This window comes from Pezoporus wallicus, unplaced genomic scaffold (assembly GCF_028554395.1).
Source record: "Pezoporus wallicus isolate ANWC-B61680 ecotype Strahan unplaced genomic scaffold, APGP_CSIRO_Pwel_v1 contig_4238, whole genome shotgun sequence".
Taxonomy (NCBI): domain Eukaryota; kingdom Metazoa; phylum Chordata; class Aves; order Psittaciformes; family Psittacidae; genus Pezoporus; species Pezoporus wallicus.
In genome coordinates, this window is record NW_026637932.1 from 553,774 (window position 1) to 574,497 (window position 20,724).

The window sequence follows — 20,724 nt, forward strand, 5'->3', positions numbered from 1 at the left end:
ATGCATAGCTTATGTCTAACAAATGTAAAATAAAAAATAACACTGCTATTTCAGTTAGTTGAGATAACCAATAAAATACTTGTAAATGTTTTGGAAATTGAAAATTTTAAAGGAAAAATTAAAAAAAAGTATTTTACAATATGGTAATATATTTATTATTAGATAGAGCTTTATCTTTTTAGACTGTGTTTGAAAACTTGTTTCCTATTTAGGAGACAAGGACATAGAGATTGTTAGGCAAATGCATGGCATGCAATGTGCTGTAATTTCAGATAGATGCCAAAACAGTAAAATACTATTTTATTATTTAAAACACTATTTTCTCATTAAAATATAAGACAGTGTAGTTTTGTTACCATTACTGTGTGACATCTAGAACACCCCAATACTTAACACATGAGAACTGAACCAGTAGTTACAATTTCTTCAAAGTTACTGTTTCTTGAGGACACAAAACAATGAAACCAGAAACCTTACATTTCTCCCAGTAGCATACTGGTGAATTGTGCTCATTATCTCAGTTTTCAGCTTGATAAGATTTATTTTATGCCAATAATCAGCTAAAGCTAAGAAAAGCTATCCATGGCGATTTTCACGGCCTAACATCTGAATTGTAAATTCCACAAATGGGCACCTTCATCTCCTCTGCCAAATATAGAAAACACAGAGATTTCATCAATTAATTTCATTTTCAGTGTTAGCAAAATGCTTCTATTTTTAGGAAAAAATACATGTAATTTTGAACTTTATCTTTTGTAGTTTAAAGAGCTGCTTCTTAAGTTTGCATAGTACTTATAATCCCTCTCTACAGTCATTTAGGATTGGTACCAGTCTTGTAACTTGGATACATAATTATTAGATATCTAGACTAGATAGCAAAACTGCTATGATAAGTAATGAAATTGACATTATTAAACCACTAATTGACATGAAGAGTAAAAAAGAGAGAAAGTTAGTTAAAAAGACTTGTAACATCTTCTCCAGCAGACATGCTCATTGCTAAATCAAAGAAACCTTACACTGAATAACATGGCAATCTGTTTTTAAGAAGAATACAGTAATCAGAAGGATTATTCTGAAACTTCACATTTTAAGAAGATGTCAAAACATGATGGTATAACATACAGGTATAATGCAGTACAGATTTAAAAATGAAGATCTGTAAATTCATTATATATATTTTAATGATATATTTTTTCTTGAAAAACATATATGAGAACATTACATAGACAAGTATAACTCTAGATTTGTGCATCCTTTAAATCCAATTTTAAAGAAAAAAAAGTCCTATCAAGAAGTCCAATTACATTTAAAAGAATGTTGTAAAATGTGGTACTTTACAAAGAATAAAAACAACTGACTCTGTGCTCTTCTACACTCAGTATTTTATGGTGAATGTTCCTCTACTCCTCATTAGTAAGGTCTTTTTCCAAACAGCATGAATCGAGACATAGCCTAAATCTTGACTTCAATTTCTCTGGAATTAAAGCATTCTCAGCCATCACCACCATGACAGACTGGTGATTGCTTTATTTACAGTGCAAACAGCCCTAAATCCTCGAACCATAAGATTGAACAACATGGCTGGGGGAGATATTACTTACCCTAAGGAGGCATTGCCACTTCAAAACATATTCAGTCAGAGTAACTGCATGTTTTGTTTATTTGTCTTAAGTCATTAAGTGTATTAAGCAGTTTTGTTTTCAGGAACATGAATATAAAGATGATGGGTGATGATAATTAAGGTCCTAAAAGGCTTTCTATGTCACTGCTGTCTTCTATAGTTCAGACAAATGTTACAGTCACACTTAAACTTGCCACTCGAAAGTGTTTGACAAGTGATATTAATTTGTCTTTAGGAGTATCTTCAGATTATTTACGATTTTTTATTATTTGCTACATATCAACAATGGAATATTACAAATACAGCAGCTTTTCTGTTTGTGTTCGTAGAATTAATTACTATGATGAGTTTTCTCTAGAAATCAAACTCAAAGATGCATAGCCTTCATTCCTGTTTTTGCTGTGTTCTGGTGTTTGTTGTTAACAATCAAACAACTGATGCATAGCCACTTTTTTCTCAAAATCCCAAAGTGCAAATGTGACAAGTGCATGTAACTTCTTAGTTGTTTGCTTCTTCTTTGTGCTAGAAGTGTTTCTCACCAAACATTAGGGCTCCTGACCAGCCCTTTAAGTTGAAATGTAATGGTTATATTCTAAACTCTAATAACTTGTTTGAAGAGTGGTTTTGAGCTATTTTGAAGTAATTCATGAGCATTTCTCACTATATATGGAAATATTTGCTTTTAAAATTACTTCATACAGTAAGTCATAGGTACAGCTTCACAAACCCTTGTAAGAAAAACCCTGAAATTTTTAATTTCATCAAAATGGATATAAAAATATCTGTAGACCTTAAAGCAGATAACACTGATTTGTGTTAGGAGTTGCTTATTTATGGTCTAATTCTCTGTAATGTTTGTTTCTTGCTATTTCCTAACAGGTGTATTTTCAATCAGGCATTCATTTGCGATAAAAGTTATTGAAGACTGTTTTCCACAAAAGTAGGTGTTTAAGGACCAAGAGTATCATAGATTCCCTTGTATGAATCCCTTCCACTTCATAGCAGGCTTCCTTGCTTCATTTATAGGCACCATCCAATACACAAACATGGCTAAATTGGCAATCAATAACATTGATTGCCTTTCACTTCCTATTAGTTTTCAGATTATGATGGACATGTCCATGAACACCTTTCACGTGCTTTCTTGAAGAATGCAGACGAACATAGGATGGCATGGCATTTTAGTTGAAAAGGGCACTGCAAGATTGAGGAAGGCAACATTAAACTGGTAGTGTGTCCTTAGATTTTGTGTAAAAGTGGAAAGCTAAGTGAGGTTGCTTTATCTGGAAATTTATGAGGCCTAAATCATATGAAAGCTTTTAAAAAGCTGTGGATTAAGATGAAACAAATGAGTAGGGGTGGACAACAGTAGTATAGTAAGAATAGAAATAAAGCATTAGCAAACTAGTTATTTCTACCTATGACTCTTAGCAACTTCTCTGTTCTTAACTCTTCTTTGTTGTGGAGGTCAGTTTTTTCTCTAAAGAACAAACAACTTCTGAAGTGAATTATCATCCCACACTTTACAGGTGCCAACTAGTGTATTGATGCTGAAGTACAGGCCAGCTTGTTCCCTTGAGATAGAACTATTTTATAGCCCAGTATGCTGAATATTTATTACAGAGCTAAATTGTTTTGTGGAAATGTTTCACATTAACTCCTTATGCTAACACTTCATTTAGGAATACTGGAAATCTACAGCAGAGTGCATATTCCAGCATGATAATTTATTTTAATCCCTATGCAACCATTGTAGGAAGTTTTGTCTCAGCAGCTTTCTTTCTGAAAATGAACAGTAATTGCTGGAGTAGCAGCAGGTTCCTGAATCTTAGGATACCAAATGAACAGTTTGCATGAAGGAGGAAATACATTGTGAGAAAAATTAAATGAGAGGATTTTTTTGTTTGTTTTTGAAGGAAGCTTGTATAAGCTGGTTTTGTGCGCAGAGGAATTGTGGAACATCAGTTTGATATCTCACCTTAAGAGCACTGTACTGTGAAAGGGGGGTTAAAAAATCAAGTTTACTAAGGAAGCAGACTTTCTTTGCCCTCTCTCATTTGTGTTACAAACCTATATAAAGTAGCTAGCAGAAAGAAATTGAAGGGATAGAGACACTGTGTTCCATTTCTGAGCTACTAATGGTGGAGAGTTTTTTTATTTCTATGCTTGTATTTAGTTAAATTATTGAATCACACTAATCCTCATTATTTATATTAGAATGAAATTTGCTATTGCATGGAATAACATTTTGTTCTTTATTTATGTAAATGGAAATTAAAACACTTGTTATTTTTAAAAAATCACTATACTAGAAGAGAAATGTTTCTTTTGTATAGGTCTGGAGCAGTGAAAATTTTGGTCAAAAATTAACTTTATACTCATTGTACCCAGTTGTACTATTACCTGTATTACCACTTCTACTTCCATAATACCACCCAGTCCTACAGTAATGCAGTACCAAACAATATGCCGTTTTATCTTCATTGTACTTTGAATTTCTAGAAGTGAAGCATTGCTATGTAGAGTATGTAATTCTTTGATAATGCCTCACATATTATCAGCAAGTTTGACTTCTATCTCAGGTAACTAAGTCCTAAAAATATTTGACCTTAATAGGAAATAATGTACTGGCTAATTAGGAAATCCTACAGTAAGATGACTTACTTATAAAGAAAAACCTGGAACTGAAACTCTGCCTTGTCTGGCTACCCATAGGAAATGCACCACTAGTGCTCATAAAACTATGCACTAGATAACAGCATTGTCCCATGATAGAACTCAGTTAAAAAAAAAACAGATTTGTCAGGAAAAAAATAACTTAAAGGCTATGGCTTAAATATTAAATATAAAATCATTTTGCATCTGTTTCCCTAACAACAAATGATTGCTTCTTTTGAACCAAGCTTCTTACATGCATTTGGCCATCTGGTTCACTATACTCTTTCCTTGACCAGGTAAAGTTGAAGTAATCATACATATTTGAATACAGAAGATCTTATGAGAACATGAGCGTATTACATGAACGATGGTAGTGAGTGCACTAAAAAATGCAAACATTTCTCAATGATGAATGCTTTCAAAATGTAAGCTTCTGCCTTTTCTCACAGAGACCACCCCTGCAGCCTTCCTATGGCACTACCAAAACCTTGGCAAGTACACCCACTACAATACTGCATATACAAATCTAACTTGACAGTAAGAGGAAGATCAAAGAATACATGACAGGTGTTAGTCGTGTCAGTTGATGTTCCAATGGAAGGTTATTGAAATTGATAGCAATCAGAGCATTATGAAAAGTACAATAGAAAAGTAACCAGTATAGATTTATTCTGAAATGAATAGATTTCATGATGATGTTAGCATCTGTAGGCATAATTTCTGATTTTCATTCTGATAGGCTTCTTTTTCCTGATATTCCCACTGTTATGCAAACTTTAATGCTTACAAGCAGTTTTTACTATACAAAATGTATATGAATGTTCAAAAGGAACTGTCAGTAGTCATTATGGTTCTGGCTGTGAAAGCGTTTCTTCTTGGTTAGACCTATGCAATGCCATAAGATCTTACTAAATTATCTGGGACTTTCTACAGGAAACTGCAGGTAAAAAAAAAAAAAGCCACAAGAAAAATCAAGATTTTACCAAATTGATACATATCATGTAAAAAAAGAGCCAGGTATATGCTTTCTTGTAGGTTTCTCTGTATCCTTCCTATACCTTTCATCTATTTACTGGTTTTTTAGATCTTCCTATACTTTGGAACAGAGACCTTGTTTGGTGATTATGTGTTAGGTGCTTTACCATGTGAGTGTCTCAAATGAAAGCATAAAACTCAGCTTAAAACCTTAATGCCTTAGCCAAAGGGATAGTTAATGTTTAAAAGATCACTTAAAAGATCACTGTATGCACATAATGGAGTAGAACTGCAGACATTTTGTAGACAGAGTGAAATAAGGAAACCAATAATTTTTTAATCTTTATTTTTGTCTTCTATCATTAGATTGCCTGTCATCTACCTTCCAGATTCAACACATAGTTCCCAGGAACATGGGAAAAGAGCAGAAAGCAATGATCAGCACCTGCAAGCAGGTAGACGATGCAGTGAGAGTATACATACTTTTTGCAAATACGCTTCAATAAAACCCCAGAGCTTTGGGGTTCTTTGAAAAGATTGAAAAAAAGAACTGCAGCAGAAGGATGCTGTAATCCACAGGCAACTGAGATGGATCAGGCATTTATAAAATGCAAGCCATGACCAAACAGGTAATCCCCATTTCCCAGGTGCTGAGTAAAAAAAAAAAAAAAAAAATGGAAAAGGCAAAAAAAGCAAAAAATGCTTTTGTTGACTCAGGAAGAACAAATGAACGAGTTGGGTAATTATTATCTGTTGATTACTAAGTCTAATGCTTACATTCTGATTTCTGATCCTCAAAAGAGAGGCATAGCAAAGACTGACATTTTTCAATTTTAGCATGAAATGTAGCATATATCATTATGCACACATTTTTATAGATGCATTTACTTGTAAATACCTGTAGACTAATATTGGTACTATCTTGCTCTAAGAATACAAAATCTTACCGGGGCTGTTAATTTAGACTCTTGTTTAAGAAGTTTAACACTGCCTGTCTGTGGTGTTTATAGGTCTTGCGTTTAGGGTCCAGCTTTTACCACTGATTCTAATGCAAAAAAAAACCCATATCAGTGTTGATTACTGGCAGCCCCTTTCGCTACCCCAGCAGCTAATTTTACAGCCAACATGCTTAAATGAAATAAAAGTAATTGTATTTCCCTGACATAGTTCAAATTATCATCTGGGGGAGTGAGGGGGTGGGAAAAGCTTAACCCTCAAACAATGATCTACCACTAGAAGAAAATATCCACAAGGCTTAAAACATTTCAAAAGTCACTGAGGTTGTAACTTACACAATTTTGATGTGAAATGTGCTGTTACACATTTTGTTTAGATTAACAGTAACTGTTCCAGTATCTGAAGGGGGCATACAAGGATGCTGGAGAGGGGTCCTTCATTAGGGATTGTAGTGATAGGACAAGGGGTAATGGGTTCAAACTTAAACAGGGGAAGTTTAGGTTAGATATAAGGAAGAAATTCTTTACTATGAGACTGGTGAGGCACTGGAATGGGTTGCCCAGGGAAGCTGTGAATGCTCCATCCCTGGCAGTGTTCAAAGCCAGGTTGGATGGAGTCTTGGGTGACATGGTTTAGTGTGAGGTGTCCCTGCCCATGGCAGCGGGCTGGAACTAGTTGACTTTAAAGATCTTTCCAGTCCTAATTATTTAATGATATTATAATTCTATGAACATTGACATAAATTTCAAATTAGCATAGTAACATATAATTTGTATTTATGCTGATTTCATTTATTTTAAAACACTGGAGTTTTCAGGATGGAATTAGTGTGGATGAAAAAGGAAATTACCCCAGATGGGAAAAAAAAAAAAATCAGTATTTAAAAGGTTAAGGAAAAATACAGTATATGTTGATGCTTTTTAATATTTTTGGATACCATTTCAAAGGAAACATCAAAATACCTCTATGGGCTAGCACACTAAGGAAGAAGATGGCTGCTCTTGGTTTCTAATCCCTGAAGTCAGGTCAGGAATACCAGCTGTGATAAACTGTAAACCAAGTATGTATAGTTTGACAAGCCAAGCAAGGATTTGCTTTCTGGAGTGTTTTAAATCTTTTGTTCTTTAGTTCTGTCCCTCAAAACCTCAAAGTTAGCTAAACACAGCCCAAGATCAGGTATGGGGTTTGTAGCAACACTAGAGCTTGTGCTGAATTTTGTGTGCACATTATCTCATCCTAACTATTTAGCTGCTGAAGCTAAGAAGAAAATGTTGAACACCATAATCCTTATTAGGGAGGAGGAATATGAATGCTCAGCAGTAACACTATATTACCAGTAATTTAAACATGCTTTCCTCTCAAAAATGTTTTTAATATCTACAGATAGATTACAATAATTACAGTCTATTAGGTTCTTTTGTTATTTAAATCTTGCACTGTGATAAAAGAATAAAGTCATTAAATGTAATTATAAAGAATTTAGATAAAGAAATTATTTGGAGAATAAGTGTTTCTAAGAACAAAACCAGTAGTTTATCTGAGTATTTTCCATATAAAAGAAAGCTTTTGTGTTATTACTATATTTACTCATGTACTACCTTATAATTGCCAGTATTACTTTTAATTCTGTTCTGTAGTGCAATGGTACCATTTCCTTGTGAAGGGATATTATATTAGCAAAGATGGTTTCTAAAATGTTTAAATTAAAGTTTTCAAAAAATATATACAGTTGCACTTCTCATCTTCTTGCTGGAGATATATAGAGCCATACATGGTATGTTGTTTGCTTTGTTAAACACATCTGTCTCCAAGTACTCAGCAAGTACATGTAGCCAAATATAAAGGACAACAATCGACAGCTTTAACAGTTTTGGTACACTGGGGAGACAGGATGTAGGACCTATGCAGGATCTTAGTGTCTCACACATCATTTCTGAGCAAAATCACATTCCCAAAATTCAGCTACTAGAAAAGAGACTGAAGGAGAGTTCTGCCACAGCATTTATGAGTTATCTTAGGCAATCAGTATATGAGAAAACCTGAAAGGGACTTTGATAAGCATTGACATTTACACAGGATTCCTAATTTTAGCAGCAAGGTTTTGATGCATTGTCACCATTTTTAAAATAACCTCTGTACGCTTCTTTCTCTTACATATGCTTTTGAAAATTCACTCACAGATATCTAGGAAAAGTAAGGTCATCTGCAGTTAGTAAGTTTTTGTGACATATTTCTATTTTTACAACATTAGATTAAAAAAAAAAATCATTATTTTATGGTGGGTAAGCCCTGGACTTTTTAAGTCAATGACAAATAACTTATTGTTCTTTTAATAGTACCAGAATTTGACTCAAGTTCAGGAAGATGCTCTAGGCCTTTATATTTTTAACATAAGAATATAAGTAATTAAGACTATCCAGATTACTATCCAGGAAATAAAGCAACTTCTTTAAATAAATAATAAATAATTTCTTTCTCTCACCTATTGTTTGCCTTTAGTGTTGAAGCTATGCTCCTGCAAAATAATTTTAAAAGTGAAGGCAGCTTCTGTTTGGTGTTCACTTCATCCACTTACATATTTATCACCTTTCTGCAGTGCAAACAATAGAATATTTTAAAACGCCATTGTTTAATGACAGTGTTCATACATAGCTCTGGTAAAACATAATAATTTATATATTATCATTAAAATTATAAAACCTTAAAGAAATCATATTGAAAAAGCTACAAAGCTCTGGATCCTGACATGCACTCACGAAATATTGTTTCTTGTAGAGTCACGTCTTCTTGTGTCTTTATCTCTAAGTGTCTGTGAAGAAGACTAGAGTAGACTGAGGAAAGCACTGACCAGTCTTGGCTAAACATACCTGTCTTCCCTATGCTGACTTTACTTTCCATTCAGATAAAAGTGATTATTTGGGAACATTTAAGTATTTACCTCTAGAAGGCTTCAGTGAACTTACTGGGATATAAAAGAGGTACAAAACTTTCCCTTGTGCCCTTTGAAGGAAATTCCTGGGGGCTGAGCTTTGTGTAAATCAGGGGTAAAGGTGGCTTATTAGTGGGGCTGGTATAAGCAAAGCACGTGGCCAGTGATTTGGAGAGATGACATAAGGTAAAATGCTTTTGCCTTTCCTAGATGAGCACTTCCACTGCAATCAGCAGGAATTATATATGTGCTTATTATTATATTTAGATTTCTAGTGCTTAAATCCATGCATGTAAGCACATGTGGAAATTCCTTGTGGCAATGCAACATTTTGCCACCTTTCTTTCAATGCTGTTTTGGTTGTGTAACTTTGATTGCTTTCTTAAAGATCAGTCATTCTTAATCAACTCTATTTATATGATTATTTAAATGATACCTAGTTATACAATTAGTAAAAGTGTTTAGTCATCATCTGTTTTGAACATTGAATTCCAATTTGCAAATTGAACATGTTTACCTTATGGATATTTAAACATCTTTCTCAGGCACATGTCCCCTGTTTTTTATGGTTTTACTAAACCATGAAAAAAAAGACAAAAATGACAAAAATGAACATCTTGGAGCTTTGATGAAAACCTATCATCTATGAATATAGTAAACAGAATTACAGAATAGGGATGGGTCATAATACTCATGTATATTATACTTCCCACCTAGACACCATGATTCACAATCCTGATGCAGAACTCCTGCCAAATTGATTTTGTTTCAGAACTGCATAAAAGTGCCCTTATAATGACTCAAAAATTAAAGTCTAAATATTTTGATGAGGATAGTTTCATTACATTAGGCACAGTTTAACTTATTACTCAGTGTAAATGAGACTAGGGTAAGTTGAACCCACTCTATTTCCACTGTTTATTACAGTCTTGAATCTGATAAAATACTTAGCATTGATCACTGAGGATGTTGAAAATCCACACAAAGAAATACAGGCTGTAGATGCTAAACAATTAGAATTTTTTCTGCAAATGTACTGCATTTCAGAGGTTAAGTGGGTAAGGGAAAAAAATGCACAGAATATTCACCTTTGAGAGTAGATAGAAAATCTGGTTCTCAATGTAATCATGTCCAAAAATCGTTCTGTTTTCACAGCTGCATGCCACTGCACACCATTTTAAACTTTGCATTTTGGCACTAGGAAGGAACAGAAGGTTAGAACGTGTGGAACAATATGATTCCCTCACCTCCTTGCCAATAGTGGAATTAAAAGAGGCTTCACAGAGGCTGGACTCTGAAATTAATTAAGCATCCTTTTAAAGGGGGTCATAAAAGGGAAGAACTTCCATTCTATTCCTGTGTCAGCTTCTTTAAGTACTGTCATTGGCTGGGAGAGGAAGGAAGTTGAGAGTGAGCAGAGAGGTGTGTAGTTCCATTCTGTTTGCTGACCACAGCATACAACCCAGAGAAGGAAGAGGTAAGAGTAATTTATCGATGGTATAACCCAGCTATAAATCACTGTTCCCCAGAACTCAGGAGACTGGGATGATACATATCCAGAGCTCTTCTTGGGCTGGCTTCTGCAGTGGTACAGTCAAAGGCCCTGTGCTCTATGACTGTAACTGAAAGTCTCAGTCTACCCCTTAAGGCATTATTGATAAGTTATTGAAAATCTGACAATAACAAAATCACTACTGTTTCTGAGTTGGCCCTTGTTCTAAAGGTTGAACTGTCAAGGTAATTTTTATCTTATGTTTGTATACAAAAATTAGCATACAAACATAAGATAAAAAACTACTTTGTCTTCTGCTGTTCAAAAGTCCAGCTGACAAAAGAATTGCTTCTTTTCAACTTTACTTCCAGCAATATTTTCTGAGCCAACTTGACCATTTCCCCTTTTGATATGAAAGTAATTCTGTAAAGGGGATTCACTGAACCAGAAAACATACATTTGGTCTTTCTGATTTCTAGTATTCACAACCAATTGAATGCTTATAGAAGTCAGTGAAAAATAATCCCATTTGATTCACTCCTCATTTTAAGTCATTTACAATACAGAGTATACTGACTAGCACTTTCTTGTGCTATGTGAAAGTATTAAGCTTTGACTCACAAAGACAGCTGTGAGGAAAAAAGCTCTAAATATTGCTGAAAATGCATGCCTTTGCTCCCTTTCTAAAGAGGAATGAAGAATTTAGTTCACACCAGAAATGATACAAAGAATATTCTTCCAATTAATTTTTTATTCGATCATAAACTAAGATCTTGGAAGCAGAATCTCCTGTGTAATCACTGTCCTCATAAGACACTACATTTTTTGTATGTTCCACTGCAAAGAACACTACTTGAGTATTTGTTTTTCTCTGCTTAATTTGTTCAGAATACTGACTTCTAAGCTTTTTTTTTTATGGGTTACACAGTATCTCTTTTCAAAGCAGATCAGATCTTCCTCTATGTGCAAAGCTGATATACATGAAGTCAAATTCCATAGCATCAATAAGGGCCAGGCATCAGCTGGGAAAGGGAAATTAGCCCCTGATTCTGATGCTGTTCTTCTAGTTTACGTAGATTTCTCATTGAACTCAAAGAGTGATTTCAAACAGAGCAGAATATCTTTGAGAAATACAACTATGAATTGAGGCAGAGAAGAAACCCAAGATCTAAACACGATAGATATCTGAACAAATTAACTTCAGAACACTGGCACAACAATACAAGAATGAATCTCAAAGAGAACTAGAAAGCTTGACTGATCCTGATATTGTGCAAAGGAATCTTTTTCCTTTTCTTTTTTTTTTAATGCCCTGTGTTTAGTTAATACACAGAGGCTGTGAGAAATTATGAACTAGCCCATAGCATCATTTAAAAAAGTTACTTAACTCAGATCTTTGCTGCAGCTTTCTGGTATACAGCCACAGTTGGAGAGATTGCAGTTGCAGAGATCATGGAGAATATTTATATTCAGTCATGTGCTTCTGTATTTACAGATATTTACTCTGGGATTTATCATTCTGTATCTTTCCTCAGAATTATTTTGATGTTCTGTAGGTTTTGTATGGGTAGCTGTGTTTGTCAATCTTGTTACTTTTTTAATGTGTTTTTCTAGACATTTCAGAATCAGAACATTTAATATCCCCATAAGAAACCAAGATTTAAAAAAAATATTTGTAAGGAGTTGGCAGTAATGAACATGGAGCAATCCCAGGCACAGCCACAGGTTGGGCAAAGAAAAGATTCAGAGCAGCCCTGCGGAAAAGGACTTGGGGGTGTTGGTTGATAAGAAAATGAACATGAGCTGGCTTCAGTGTGCACTTGCAGCCCAGAAAGCCAACCGTATCCTTGGCTGCATCAAAAGGAGCATGACCAGCAAGTCGAAGGAGGTGATCTTGCCCCTCTGCTCTCGTAAGACCTCACCTGGAGCATTGTGTGCAGTTCTGGTGTCCTCAACATAAAAAGGACATGGAACTGTTGGAACAAGTCCAGAGAAGGGCCCAGAGGATGATCAGGGGGCTCAAGCACCTCCCGTATGAAGACAGGCTGAGAAAGTTGGGGCTGTTCAGGCTGGAGAAGAGAAGGCTGCTTGGAGACCTCAGCAGCCTTCCAGTATCTGAAGGGGGCCTATAGGGATGCTGGGGGGGGACTCTTCATTAGAGACTGTGGTGACAGGACAAGGGGTAACAGGTTAAAACTTAAACAGGGGAAGTTTAGGTTGGATATAAGAAGGAAACTCTTTCCTGTGAGGGTGGTGAGGCACTGGAATGGGTTGCCCAGGGAGGCTGTGAATGCTCCGTCCCTGACAGTGTTCAAGACCAGGTTGGACGAGGCCTTGGGTGATATGATTTAACATAAGGTGTCCCTGCCCATGGCAGGGGGCTTGGAACTTGATGATCTTAAGGTCCTTTCCAACCCTAATGATTCTATGAGTCTATGATTCTATGATTCTATAATAAACCACAAACTGAAACATTAAAGCAAAAATATGAATCAGAGTCATGAGCTCTTGGAAAACCTGCCCAGGCAAGACAATGTTTAACTTTCAAAACTCATGATTTTTTGTGAAATCATTAATTTATTATGATTACCATTCATCTTCCAGAATTTATCTTCTCACTAATAATGATACCCTGTTCACCAACTAAAACTTCTCGGGGAACCTGTGAGGACTTTTTCTTTCTTTGACCAGCACTATAAGACTTACTTGAACCAATAACAAATGTAGTAGCCATTATGTTCTCCAAGCCACTATGCAATGACTAGTTGTGAAAACTTTCCATTAGTTGTTGCAGCTGGTTACCTGAAAGACACACTCAGTGCTCTCTTTTCTTTTCTTATTGTTGTCATTCTTAGTCTAAAATAAAAGTGATTTTAGGCTGAAAGTGTGTGGACGGTTTTTGTGCATGAAGGAAACAAAATTCCAAGTAATCTTGCACCATGTACAGGGTCATTGTTTGGTGATACTGGCTTCTAACTGAGACTTAGTCAAAAAACATTTATTGTTTAACAATAGCAATAATTCATACATTGAAAACAGCAAGGAAGTTTGAAAAGCTTTCAGATCAGCAATGCTTGTTTGTTTTTTTTTTGTATAAAGTAATTCTTTTGGCAAGACATTTTTACTTTAGTCAGAAGCATTAGGCAAATATCACAGACAATGAAAAAAGGCGTAACAATTACAGGCCAAAACATAAGCATTACTTTAAATATTTTTAACTTCTTTTTTTTTGAGGACAAATAATTGGATATTCATATACAAAATGAAAAGAAGCGTTGATAAGAACAGCTGAAGCAAAAGAATATGAAATGTGAAAGGTTAGATTAGTCCACTTTGTGACAGGAAAATTTTGTATGTGATTTTGTACTAAGGTTAATATCATCTGAGCAGTAATACAAAAGCATAGCCACACATCCATACTTAATCACATACTGATAATTTTCTCTCTTATATTGACAACAGAACCAGTATCAACAGTATGACACTGGGGAAAATGTGCACATTAAACCTGAAATTATTCTTTTTGGAATAACTGTGACAATTATAATGATGAAATAAGAGAGGTAGAGTGTCACAGCAATGCTCTTTACAGAGAAATGAAGCCTGTTCTTCAATTATTTCTTGATTTCTCTTTTTTTTTTTCTCCTAAGATATATTACATATAGAGGTATAATTGCTAACAGCTTGGTTATGAAAGCAAAATAAATTATCTACAGCTGTGTAAATAACAGTGATTGAACCACAAAATAAGAGAAAAATCAAGTCTGGGTCAGGCAGAAAAGGAAATTTTAAAAATCTGGATTAATTTAAACAGACTCCAAAAATATTTCAGTGGGGTTGATGGAAACAAAGTGCTTCATAAAAAAAAACAAACCAAAAAAACAAAAAAAAAAAACAAAACAAAACCAAACCCCAAACAAACAAAAAAACAAACCAAAAAGCAACCCTCTGTAAAACATTCCCATCTATTTTCAAATTTATACAAAATTGTATAGGTACTGTCTTATTTGGCAAAAAAGAAATAAAATCACTCTGCTATATAATTCGTGTTTCTTTATATTCTTATTTCAGACCATTTCGAGTCATGAGAAAGCACATCTTTTGCACACAATCTTATTTTGTATCCTTTCTGAAATAGGAATTTCTGTCTTCCTATGGAATAATATAATTGCAAATATCATCTGCATCCTGTCAGAATGCATTTCCCTCGACAGTTAGACATTGCCACAATTATCCATTATGTTGGCATGTCAGTTTCTTTTGAACTATGCGATGCATCCAGTTGCTACAGCTGTTTCCAAATCATCAGACAGTTTTCTTGCTTAATGTGGTCCATGGAGGGCAGGAATAAATTATCCTGGTTCAGGGATCCGGCATGTATCTACATTGCAAGATTATCAGGTGTGGTATTCACACTGTTGCTCAGCATTACATCTGAAAGGCATTCAGAAATTGGAGAACTGAAAATGACAGGGCTAAACTGTAAACACCCTGGTAGCAATGCTAGTTATAAAAAAGAGAATTGACTTTCCATAGGAAAATGTCCTTACAGTTCCTTACTTTAATGATCCTAGTCATCCTAGTTTGTATTAGATGAACAGGAAGGGACACAATGCAGGCTGGGTTGTGTCAATGCTGTCTTTAGTTCTCTAAAAACTGGCACCAGAGAGAAAAGTCTTCCTGTGCTCAGCAATGTATAGTTCTAGGGGATCTTGGAGTGCATAAATGTGTATTAGAAAGATGACCAAAGAAAAACTCTGAGGGTGCGGGGGGGGCAGGGGGGAGAAGAGGAGTGGTGAAAAATCTTTTGCCAGTGATCCTGAGAGCCAGAGAACATAAAAGCAGCCTCAAAGCCTAGAGCTTAAAACATAACATATAGGCTCCACACAAGCCTGGGACCTTAAAAAATCATGCATCCAAGCACATGGGACCTATTCTTAGAAGCTGACTGAAAGTTCTCTGCAGGGGAAACTAGGCTGATCTTGAGACATGGGAATTCTACCTTGTATGTGATGGAATCAGATTCCTAGTCCTTACTCTGTTGACTGAATCCCATGACTTTGATCCTCTCCAAAAACAGTATCTATATTTATAGAAAAAAGAATATACCTATTTCCCCCCTAATAACTCAACTATTAATTACTTCAACAAAAGATTCTGTCTTAAACACAATCTTTTCAATTTGTTATGAGAAAAACTTATATTTCTTCTCTATTTTTTTAAATAATCCAAACTAGTATCTGATATCATAGAAGCATAAGGTATTGTATTAGATGATTTAAGGAAATTAGATTTAATTAGATTTAAGGAAACAGAAGAGTTCAGAGTGATTGAAGTGTCACTAAATTTTGTTTAACCAACTTTTGCTAACTTTTACTGAGATTTATGTTTGTTTATCCAAGACCGAAACATACAAAAAGCATAATCTGACTGTAATACTAAATACAGGTGCTCCTTACAGGCGTTCAGAATGTCAATTAAATTTTGCACATTTTACTTATTCTGCCACGAATTCATAGAAATGCTACTATCATGTCATCTAATGACATCTCTATGGCCTACATATGATCTCTTTGAATGAGTCAGTCTTTGTTCAGTAAGATCCATCTGATGAGAGTGGACATTTGAGGCAAAAGAATACACTGAGGGACAGTTCCTCAAAACTGCTGACTATATATATGAATAACTTTGAGTTTGTGTTAGCCAATTATCCATGTAAGGGAGATATTTTATAACAGCTGGATAAAATTGGGTTTGCCTTTTTAATAGTTTTGTTCTTTAAATACTTAAATATATATATATATATATATATATATATATATATATATATATAAAATGATTGTGAAAGTGTGGCAGCAGAGATATTCTAAATACCTGCAATACTGGATCAGCTTTCAGTCTTGGAAACACTTCTTTTAAAATGGTATTTCTTCACCATGTGTTGAAGTAAAAGAATAAAGTATACATTTAATCTGGTTTTTGGAATTAGATTTTTTTATTCTTCTGTCTTAAACTGTACTGAGGTGGTCACCAGTGTTTTATATGTCGTAGAATCAACCTGCCTTTGTAATCAAGAACAGAATCATATGCTTTGTACTGTACTGCATACTACACATCAGAAGTTGCCTTTGAAAACAGATATTATAAAATATTAAGAGCTGATGGACTTCTACATGATATGCAGCAATGTGGCAACTTAACATGTCACAACATAAACAATGAAAACTGCATATATTGTATTCTAGATCAGGTATTTTCCTTCCTTGATCTTTTAAGTCCCAAAGGAAGATTTAGACATAAGCCACTAATGTCGGTAAAAATTCAGTAAATCTGTCACTTATTTAGAATCAGTGTTTCCTATTGAAAATGGCCATACAAAATTATGTCCAGTAGTCTTATACAAAATCCTGGAATTAAGCCTTAATATTCACATTTTCTTTGACACCTATGCTTTTATTAAACGCTTGGTTTTGTTCAGTTCCCCAGCAACAATAATCCTGTACGACCTTCTCTCTTTCAAGCTATCAAGAATTTTTTGCACTTGGCCTAGAATTTTTTTCCTTTTGTTTTCCTGAGAGAATATTTTTAAGCCTTTTGGTAGTCTGCGAATGTGTGATACTACTATAGAAAACAGTGCTTACTTTGAGTAAATTTTGCTTTATAATAGAAATAACTTTTACTTTAGCCCCAAATTTCTACCTCCTAATTTACATCAAGTAGCCCATCTACTTGTTGACAAAAGCTTTGTGGGGATGGAGAGGTAACACATATTCTACTGAAGCTTTAGAGTTCTGATCATGTAGCCATCTATCCTCAGGAAAAGCAGCTTTTGTGGAAGACACTTGTACATCTGAGTCTTGATGGCTTCCTGTGAACTACAGAAAAAGGATGCATATTTCCACTTTCTCAAGCATGTATGTGAAACAGAAAGCAGCCAGCTCAGGACACAGGAAAACACAGGTGACATCAGGACACAGAAACGTGGACAGCTAGCCAGGCTTCATTTGGGATTTTTCATAATTTTCTATGTCTGTTTAACATTTCTTCAGTTTTTCCTGTGCATCCCTGAGGTCCTTTTTATATTTTGTTAGATTTCCATCTTGCCTTTATACAGGGAATATGAGGGGGGTAGTGTTTTATTTTGGTTTTTTTTTGTTTATGTTTGGTGGTTTGGTTTGTTTTGGTTTATCAGGTTTTGGTTGGTATTTTTTTTTTCTTTGAAGGGTTCAATGAGGTTTGAAAAATTTATTATGTAGTGTACATTACTTACCTGAAATATATAATATTCTTATAAGCCATCCTTAACCATTCAGTGTATGTTTGTGAAACCTAAAGAGTAATTTGAAACTTAGATATGATATGGCAGAAATGAAAAGTGGCAGAAAATTGATGAATGAAGTTAGGGTACTGGGATTTTAGCTACTTCTATAGAGAAATAAATTCATATTTTGAAAAAATAAGTGCTGTGCAACAGAACACCAAGAGAAATGCTTTTCACTGCAGTACAATTCTCTTTTTGTTCTTGTTTTCCTCCTCTCACCTTCAGAGAGTTTTAAGGGAAGCTGCCACATGTTTCTACCATATGTCTTGTTCTGTTCTGCCTTAATTCAGTGGATAACGTATCAGCCAGTCTTCATTTTTACTGTGTTTGTACCTCAACAGCAACGTATGGAAAACAGGTTTATGAATTTTCTGACTTTCACAGTATTATCAATGGCACTGGCTGCACATTTCTGTAGCTAGTAGATGAGCCCTAAAATTGCTGAGAAACATAGAAATAGGCAGTGGCATTGTCAACACACAATGGTTTGTTATGGGAACACATTCTCTCCAGTGCTGTATCTAAATTCTTCAGATCAATATGTGATTTGTGGTTCTTCACATACTCAATTATCTCAGGTTTTGAAGATGTTGCCTGAAGACAGCAGAAAGAGTATTGATTTGTCTTTAATATAATACTTTTTGAAAGTGGTGCTCGAAACAATTTTGACTTTAAATGTCATGTTTTCCCATAATTATTTTGATCAAATAAGTATAGCATTTGATAGTTACAGGCATGGGTAATTTTGCCAGTTTTTACAGAAAACATTGCAGGATCTTTAAAGAAAATAGTTGTTTAATCCTTTCTCTTTTCTCCCTTGCTTAGAATGGAAGACAAGTGATAGTTATAGTACAGTGATCTAATGTAGCCCTAACACACTGATACATTTTGAACTTTTGTGTTGTATGTTTAACTCCAGCAAAGATGAGGGTGATGAAACACTGCAGAGCACAATCAACAGAGGACACTGGAAACTGGGCATTAAATCACTGATAGTAGTTAAATATATGGCAGTGTTTACTGTTTGCTTTTTGAGAGTGAGAAATACGACAAATGCTGCAGTAAATGGAAGCATACATGCTGAGATAAATAGCTATTTTCAGTTCTGCTATTCCACAACAAGTGCAGTCAAAAATACTCTGAAAGAGTTTCTTTAAGATGATTTGGGAGATAGGGGATCAGAAGAGGAAATAGTGTTTCATTACTCCTTTCTTCAAATATAGCAGGAGCAAACATGACTGTTATCACCACCCCTTTAAATAAAACTTAATTCATTTTACACTGGTATGTGCATAGATGTCTGCTGCTACTTTTTAAAGTTTTCCTCCCTTAGATTCTGTTTTTATTCCTGGTTGGAAAGATTTTGAAGAGCCAGGTCAGTGACTATGTTTTCTGCAGTGACCTACTGCTCCCTTACTGGTTTGTGACATAGGAGCCTCATGGCCACAGTGCATCAATGTGAACTGTATATAGTCAGGTTAAAGGATCTTGTAAATTGAGTTTTTCAGAATGGCTTGTCCATTCTAGAAAACAATGAAAAAAATTAGCTTAAATAACCCAAATTGTTTTATTAAAAGATCTTACCTAAGAAGATAAGATTCCTACTTCATTTATTTTGTTTCTATAATATGGCATGGAAGTGAACAGTTGCCCCCATCATGCTTTGTGCTGAAGTTATAGCCATTTAGGTTGTAAGTGGATAACACCACTATAATTATGAAAAAGGATTAACATTATTTAACATTATAAATTATTTTCCTTGGTTCAAACTTCCCTCAGCCACTTTTTTTGGTTGGAGTCCGATCTGTCTTCAGGTGTCACAGGAAGATGGGAAATGATGGCATTTTTGCTCCTGCTCAGCTGCAGATAAGCCAGTGCAAGGTTGGAGATGCAGAAGGATACTTCACTGCCTTGGGAAGGCAGCTGCAAGTAATAATGCAGATAGAACTGCAAAGCAGGGGAAGATTCCACCTATAACCCACTCAGTTTTGGACCCTATTCAGGAAAACACTTAAGCACACATTTCCTGCTCCTTATTATGTCCCACTGGAACTTAAGCACATGCTTAAGCGTCATCTGGTGCAGGAATGCTTTACCAAACAAACGCATCAGAGAAATAGACTTTCCCTACCACCACCCTGCTCCTTTCTGCCTTCCTGCCTGGTGCTTCTGTCAGCACAGCTGCAAGGATGGAGTTCATCTGAGCACGCAGGCAATTACTTGCACCTGAGGATCACCATATCAGACAACAAAACAATGTGTTTCCCACAGTTTTGCTTAATGACTGTGCAGTCTACTCAGGGCTTAATGAGGTAAAAGAGAAAAGCTGTTGGTAGCTTCTGCTTATTTTATATCAACAATTAACTTCCATTGTTCTTGATCTGTGTGAATGGGTTGAATCTTATGGATTTAAAGGTATACTCATTTGACACTAATGCCTTACATTTCATACATGTTATTATTTTCATGCTGAACAGAGGTTATTTGCAAACATGCTCCTTTTCACTTTGCATCTTCTGTTCTTAAAAGTCTGAACTGAATGCATATTGAACTAAACACTGTATATTCCACATTACTAAGCATTCCTGCCTTGATTGCTTGTAAGCAGTGATATGAAGCAAAGGAAGATCAATTTTTACTCTTTCCTGGAGGGCTAGTTCTACTGGAGATGCTAAATCATTTAAGTACTATACATATAATCCATAGAAATGTTTTAATGGTTAAAGAGAACTGGGAAAATGGGCTGTACATCCGAGGTGTGCTAAGTG